We start from the raw sequence: 8909 nt of genomic DNA on the forward strand, positions 1-8909 counted from the left end.
AGAAAAGTATTAATATTATTTTATAATAATTGGTTCGGAGTAGGGATTGCAATTGCTGGATCCAGCATACAGCAATCCAGCTGGATCCAGCGCCTTTTTAAACATGCTGGATCCAGCATACATCTTGATCCAGCGATGCGGATCCGCAAACGTATCAATTTCTATTGTTTAGTTTTGAGTTGCCGCCATTTTCGAATCGGCGCGGCAACGTTGCCGTTCTGTCACTATAGCACTTGCCGCATGAAAGGCAACGCCGCCCGCCCTCTTACCACCTGTACCGCTTATGTTTGTTTATTTTATAAATCAAAGACAGTTGATGAGTTGAATAACTACTCTCGTCTCGATAGAAAGTGTCTTTGTGTCACTAAAGTGCATATGGAGTGCGTGTTGGTTGTTGTTTGAGAGACTGAATGGTAAGTAAAGTAAAATGTTTATTTTTAATTTTAGTATTAATGTTGATTTGATTCATGTCTCTTACTTTCTCGAAGAAGGAAAAGGAAGACACGTTTTGTGAGGTTCGTCAACACATCGCGAAATCTTTTTGTTTTTGTTTTCTTATTTAAACCGATCTTATTGTAATACCTACCTTTAATTGCAGGAAGTAGGTACATATCCTACAGTGGACTATTTAGTTATTTAGAAGTTTGTGTGTGTGTGTGTGAGTATTGTTGCTATTAAACAAGACTGCTAAAATGCGCAATTTTGATTGGAAAAAGCTGTGCCATGTGTATAAAGATAGGTTTTTATAGGTTTTTCGGGTTTAAAAACGCGTTCAAACTATTAGTCCTCCCGTAACCACGGTGCGGTGCTTGCAATAGCGCCAAAATATCAGAAATAAACAAAAGGAAGTTTGAACGTAATTTGAAACCCGAAATACCTACAAAATGTGTAATAGCAATCGCGACAGTTTAAATAAAATATTACCTCATTGGTTTTGTTAAGTTATTGCATCGCGATAGTTGTATTTATTTATCTTTAGGCATACTTATACTTCACCGATATTTTCTTCATTACAGATTTAACGCTGTTTTTCGGACAGTTTAAAATGTCGACCAAGAATTCTACCGACGGTAAAAAAAGTTTGTGGGACTTTTTCGTAAAGTCGAAGTGCCAAGTGCTCGCTATGCCTAAAAACATTGCTTATTAGCAACCGCTCCACTACAGGGTTAAAAGGGCATTTACAAAAAGTACACTGTATCAGTGTCATAAGTAATGTCAGTGGCAACAAAGCTAGTTCATCCAACAAAGATTTGGATAATGCAAATTCACAAGCTTCCACTGATGCTATAGCAACTACTTCAAAAAATTAAGATTATCAGGAAGTAGTTCCGAGCAAGAAGACCAAGAAGACTATTGATTTCTACTTTGAAAAAGAAAATTCAATGGAGAGTTTGGTCACTAGGATGGTGTGTAAAGATGGCTTTAGTCTAAGTACATTTTGTACATCATCCGACTTGAGATTATTATTCGCAAAATCAGGTTTTCAATTGCCGACTTCTCCAAATACCATCAGAGCGATCATTTACAGATATGCAGAGAATATTCAAGCTGATTTCATTAAAGAATTCACTAATTTAAAGCAAAAAGGACAAAGATTCTCATTGAGTTTTGACGAGTGGACCTCCCAAAAAAATCATAGATTTCATGGCTCCTGCACTGCCGAACACTGCATTGAATTAGTGTCGGAAAGGCTGAATATTTTCGGCTTAGTGATGGAAACCGATACCATTGGTATCACTACCGATGGCGCCTCCGTAATGGTAAAAGTTGCAAAACTTTTGCCTTGTTATCAACAATTATGCTACGCTCATGGTATCCAGTTGGCTGTGGTGGACGTGCTATACAATAAGAAACCTCATAAGGAAGTAGAACAAGCCGCAACAGATGAAAGTGATGAATGCGAAGACGATGAAGACTTAGAGACAGAGATGAACGATGGCTTGGCAGTTACAGTAGAACGAACATTAGTGGACTCTGGTGAATTAATTCCACGATACAGCGCACTGCTCATGAAAGTACGCAAAGTTGTAAAAATTTTCAAAAAATCACCCACCAAAGATGATTTATTTTTGCAAAAATATGTTAAGGAAGATAAAGGTAAAGAACTAAGTCTGATTCTTGATTGCCGCACGAGATGGAACAGTTTGCTCAGTATGCTGGAACGTTTCTACAACCTAAAAGTTTGCATCGATAAAGCATTGATAGACGTCGGTTCCGAAATAAAATTTTCCGGCGATGAATGGTCAATAATCAATGAGGTGATTGTCAGTCTACAACCGTTGAAACTGGCTGTAGAAGCTCTTTGCAGAAGAGAGTCCACATTGATAACTGCCGACACAACCCTGAAATTTGTCTTAGACAAGCTAAATAACCAGGGCACTTCCCTAAGCGCCGAGCTAGCTGAAGCACTACGCAACAGAATCGCAGAACGACGCCTCTCCGAAGTTACTGGTACGTTAGTGTACTTGAAAAATCCAAAAAAGTATGAAGAAGCAGTAAAAAAACCTGGCTATTTTCCATTACCAAAAAAGAATGCGATGCGGCAGGAGATGAAAACATTGTTAAAACGAGTAAATAAACAATATATTGTAGAGCCGGTGCAAGAAGATACCATGGAGATAGAAGAAGATCGTGTAGATGATGACGCAGAACCCGTTAAAATGACTTTAGAGCTAGAGCTTGAGATAGAACTTAAAAGAGAGAAGGAGAACTTTAATAAACAAAAGCCAAGTGGTCAATTAGATTACGAAAAGATCCTGAAAAAAGAAATGAGCGTTTATGAGACCGAAGGAGTGCGAGGTGAACATTTATCTATGGTTTATGAGTATTTAATGACCTTAAAACCGACCAGTGTAGAGGCCGAAAGGGCATTCTCAGCAGCCGGCTACATATGCAGTTCTGTGCGAAGCAGGTTGGGAGATAAGACTATAGATAAAATTTGTTTTCTAAGGTCTTACTTTCAGATAATTCAAAAAAAGAAGTAGTCTCTTATCGTCAGACTTTAAACTGCCTAATTATTAAGGATTAACGAGCGGAGAGAAGATTATTTCAGATCTTTTTTGTTTGATACAAAAATACTATTGAAAATTAAAATAGTGTTATTATTACGGTCCTTTTTTAAAAGAATGTTAATTAAGTTAATTTTAAAAGAATTACGAGACTGATTGCTACTGATTAGCCGTCCTATCATTAAACATACGCGTAATAAGATAGTGCTTACTTAGAAACATTATCTTAAATGTTATATGAATATAAGGTTATATGTTTGTTATTTAATTTTATGTTGATTATTTTGATCTCAAATTATTAAAAAACCAAAGCAAATTAATATAACATATCACCAAATGAGTGGAAGATTTCAAAGATTATCGTAAGAAGTACAAATTAATAAAAAAAGTCTTAAAAATGTCATCTTTTTATTTTCGTTCCACGTTTTGCTGGATCCGCGCTGGATCCAGCTGGATTCAGGTCAATCCAGCAAAAATCCAGCTGGATTGAAAACGCCGCTGGATTGCAATCCCTAGTTCGGAGGGATTCTGTGTTACAACCTCAGCACATGAAGTAGTCTAATTAAATTAGTATTAATATTTGTAAAATAAGTTTGTGAATTAAAATAAACTCGCTTTTAAAGTACTTTCGGTTTTTTTTAAGTCCTTCGGCTGCGAACGACGTAATTCTCATGTAAACAACAATGTGTTTTTTAAACAGAGTGATTTAATACAATGGGAAATATGTGATAACATAGCGGGTTTTATAATTAAATTAGGAAAATATGTAGAGGTCAATTTAGTGAGAAAATTCAACAATAAAAATATAAGAAAGCATCGTGAGTTTTTTTCTAAAAAAATATGTCGACGCCCGCCAAATGCGGCGCTATCTATTTCATTAATGTTGAAGTAAATTGTAAAGTTTTGAGTATTGGACGAGGGTGAGTTAAGTTCGCTCTGATGAAACGTTTGACGTGCATCGCCGCTAGATGGCTAATATTGCTAAGGCAACGAATAACGGCCGGAAAAAAAACAGTGTTTGTCACGCAAACGGATCACCGACGTCTATAATTGCAATCCCAGTTAATTATTTAATTTAATTATTGAAAATAATTGTACGAACGCTTGTAAAGCATTACAACATTGTAACCTAACGATAACAACTTTTATTTCTGGAATTAATAACAACATTCCCACGCCTTCATAATGAGTGATACAAATCCTATATTAAGAGACAAAGATGATAATGGCGCTCCAGTGTCGTTAAATACATTTTACTAGCGCTCGCTTTAATTTAGACTTTAACAGACAAAATTTAAGTTACTCATTAAATAAATTTATTAAAAATAAATTAACGCAAAAGTAATATTTTAAAGCAAGAAAGAGGCACCTATATTTAATAAATTTATGTATGAATAAGATCCTTTTTTTGTCGTTTTGACTTACTTTTATAAAAGTCTAACAAAATCACTCATTAGTAACGAACATATAGTCGTAAAAAATATCACCAGTTCTATACGGATAGAGGTTACTGCTATTAGGGCAAATTATACATTTTAGATGCGACTAGTTCTTCGATTTATTGTATTGTACATTATCCTAATTGTTACATCGCACAAATAAAATATCTTCTATTATATCGTCTTTTAAATTCATCCTCAAATTTGAAACTGTAAACTTTAATGCCGAAAAAAGTCGTTCCACTCTACTCGCGTTGCTGGTGCACTCAATGCACGCGCCAATTGATTAAGTTGTGTATACACGACCTTTTCCTTCCAACATTTTAGAACACTTTCCTGCTATTTTAGAAGGGGTTCTTCTAAAAATACTCTTAATGATGCCTTAAGCGTTGTTGGAATGTACAAAAATTCAAGCCTCAAAAGATTTATCTTTCATTCTATTATTCAATCTTTCACACATTCACATTCGCTCACCACTCATTCAATCATCGAATATCTTTACTTTGATTATTTAATGTTTATTATTAAAATCATTTTCGAACAGTGCAGACGTGTCTTGTTACACCTACCCCATTTCCCTTCAAGCGTATTTATTATTTCGTCCGTTGGATTGCTCCTTCTAATTAGCATTGAAATATTATGAACATGTTTCTCAAGTTAGCTATTATTTAGGTGACCCTCCAACTCCGTACTTGAACTTGCAGCTTGTATGTCATCCTAGGATTGTCACGAGTTTTAAAAAAAACGATTCTCTTCCAGAATCCAGATTTATTTATTGACATTTACTCACTAATAAATGTTTCACTATATAACCAGTATTTATATATTTAAGTCTAGTCTATCATTTTCCACATTAAATCCAAACATTGCCGCCGCGTTCGTCTTTATGACATTTCTTTTTCTTACCGGCCAGCACCAGACATTCAGTCAGCATTAATCGTGAAAAATGAAATATATTACATTACCACATGTTCTAAAAATATTCAATCGTAATATCATTAATTAAATTATTCTAATAAATTATAGTTATACAATGTTTAAAAAAGTAATGACTCTAACAGTCCTTTGAGGTAGATGACATATTTTCCAGGCTTGAAGAAACATCTGAAATCTTGTGGTTAAAGATAATTTGCATCTACGAAAAATTCGACTAAAACAATTCGTCTAAATCAATTCGTCTAAAAACTATTCGACTAAAAACAAATCGACTAATAACAATTCGTCTAAAATAATTCAACTAAAGACAATTCGACTCAAGCAATTCGACTAAAACAATTCGACTAAAAACAAATCGCCTAGAAACATTGCTATTTCCCCATTACACATCAGTCTCGCGACTCTGCAGTCTTCATCGATCTTATTGAAAAAATTGTGACCTCTTGTGAAGCTTCTGTCTTCCTTACATCGGCCCGGCTCTGTCCCACACACTACCCGTGATGCCCCACACCCGCCCAACTATGACGATCCGAAATATAGAGACAGAATTGTATACGTCAAATCAATTGCGAACAGTCTGTCAATATGAAGAATTTATTTCATCATTTTATATTTTTCTTTTTTTTTAATTTTATTCTTTCTTTCATCTTTGAAATCAGCTTGTCTCCATCGTTCGTTCAAGAAAATAATAATAAACTTAATACAAAAAACAACACAAAAAATTAAAAAAAAAATAACTGAAAAAAACAACAACAACATTGTTTTAGATGAATTGCCCGCAAATCAATTTACTGAGTATTTATACTTATTAAAATTTAAATAAAACTAGTTATAACGGATTTGAATCGCGTATATTCATTATTTTTGACATCCCCATAATTAATATACGCGATTCAAATCCGTTATAACTAGTTTTATTTAAATGTGTAATAATCGCGAAAATTTAAGACAACTTTATTAAAATTGTTTGTGCAATACTTTGCTGTTTATCTGTGAGAGTAGAATTAAGGGGACTACATGAGCTAAATGCAAGTTTTAAAATGCCAAAAAGTATATAATCCAATGCAATAAACCAAATGAAAAAAATATATGTTAATCTTCAGGATAGATGCTAGTTATTAATTGTATTGAAAACATGATGTAATTAATTTGGTACGATAGAAAAAAATCGCAAAGTTACCTCTAAAAAAGTCTTTTTTTGTTTTTTAACTACACTTATATACCTTCAATAATTTTGGTCTTTTGTCAGATTATTCTACAAACAATATACTAAAAATTTATTATCTTAATTATTTAGTAAAATCAATAGATTTTTTTTAAATCAGATTTTCTTATTTTCGACCAAAATGCGTAAGCATGTGTGCGTGAGCGCCTCGTACAGACACTGCCGGCCGAGGCCTGTTGCTATACAGACGTGTCGCTCTTTTCACCGCATCGTTGCGAATAAAATCTCGTAGATTTTATTTTTGTGTAATTTTAATTGTAAATTAATTGTCGAATATTATTCTTTTATGTAAATAAATATATTAAGTTAAAATAGTCTAGTTGTAGTTAGCCATTTATTTTTTTGTTAAGTTATTTTTTATAAAGTTTAATTTTGTAAACATGGGAAATAAAGTACAATCTGTGAAGAAAACTAAAAAACGTTCATATAAATTAAAAAGCTGAACATATGAAAGATAATATGAAAAGGTAAGAGTATTTAATTAATAATTAGTAAACATATAAATAATGATTATTGGAAACATTTATTAAAAACAATGCAATTAGTTCGCATAGAATCAGATTTTTCGACAGATTTCTTACAGTCACCATGGAGTATTTGGTCAATGCAAGCAAGTCCAAGAAAAGTGTGCGGGTTCGATCCTCGCACATCCCCGAACTAAAATTTTATTATTTTTAAAGGACTATATTTAAAAATATACATATATTTTATAATTATTAAAATTTAATTCCTAAAAACTATGCATTTATTTTTTCAGAATTAAGAAAATCGAAAAAAAATAACACGGAAGCTATTTCTATTACGTTAGAGTTTAATTTTATCAATTTTGTTTATAAAAGGAAATATAGTTATGTATGGATGAAATTTAATAATAAAAAAAATAAATAAATACAAATTAGCACATCACATGAATATTTAGTGGTGCTTGCCTGGGTTTGAACCCGCAATAAGATGCGCGCGTTCTACCCACTGGGCCATCTTGAAATATGTAATTGTTGTGAACCAAAGAACTAAAATATTTAGAAGTGTCATATACGTAATTCAATATTTTTTAAAGATTGGAAATAGTATCAATTGAAAAATTTTAGCTCGTAGCTTCAGTGAAAGTGGGTGAAATATTGATTGCAAGTATCCAAGATATTTTAATAACGAACGACGACGAACGAATAATTAAAAAAAATATTTTAATAAAAAAATTGAAACGAAATTTATTTGTTTTTTTGTTAAACCCAAAATAAACAAAAATATTTGAATTTAATTGAATCAGTTTTATTTCAAATATCAGTCAAAAACAATACAAATAATTCTAATATCCAAACTATTTTTATGAGATTTATGACTAAACCCACTGTGATTGACCGAGTTACACAAACTCATTCGGATACACGCTAATAGTTTGACAGTTGTGAATCTCCAACATTTTGGTCCTTCGAGTCGGATTTAAACGAAGAAATACAACGTACCGATACGGACTGCGTCTACAGACCTCGCGGCAGCCAAAAAGAAAACAAAGAGCATACTCTCAAATAGAAGGAGAGAAGAGGCGGTTAGAATCGCCCAAGCTAAAGAAGTATTAATAATAAATCTTCAAGTTAAACTCGCAGCTGCCCGCCTCGCTACAATAGAGCTGGAAAAAGATAGCGATGACGACAGCATAGAATCCGACGGGGAGACGTCACAGCGCGTCTCTAATTGGCTAGAGAGAGCTCATAGAATAGAAACAAAGGAAACCCCTGTCGCCGTCAACTTACCTCCTTCAAGGGAAGGAAAGATAAACAGCCAGCGAGTGAAAACAGCAAACCAAACGGAGCGAAAGAGGACATCACCTGCTGTCAGTCCAACAAATGATATAACTGACTTCATCGCCTCACGCCTGCTTACTCTTATTTGCGCAACATTTAAGACCGCAACCAGCATCTAGACATGGATACAAGTCAACTTTTATCTTCAAAGACTTAACTACATGCCATATCTACCGACGTGATGACGCAAAACGTAGCTCATTACAGCCAGCTTACAGCGGACGTTATCATGTACTGAAAAGAGACCAGAAGACATTGACACTACTAATCAGGGGAAAATCCATCAAAGTAACCATAGACCGAGTGAAACCAGCCTATATACTTGATGAACAACCAACAACAAAGTCACAGCGATCTGAAAAAGAGCTGATAGAAAGGCGTACCCGATCAGGTCGCCAAGTACACTTCCCAATTTTTTTCCGCCCGTAGTAACGAGCTCCGCGGGGGAGTGATATGGGAAGCCATTCACACATTCCCATATATTCATTCATTCACTTAC

This window comes from Vanessa cardui, chromosome 28 (genome assembly GCF_905220365.1).
Source record: "Vanessa cardui chromosome 28, ilVanCard2.1, whole genome shotgun sequence".
NCBI lineage: Eukaryota > Metazoa > Arthropoda > Insecta > Lepidoptera > Nymphalidae > Vanessa > Vanessa cardui.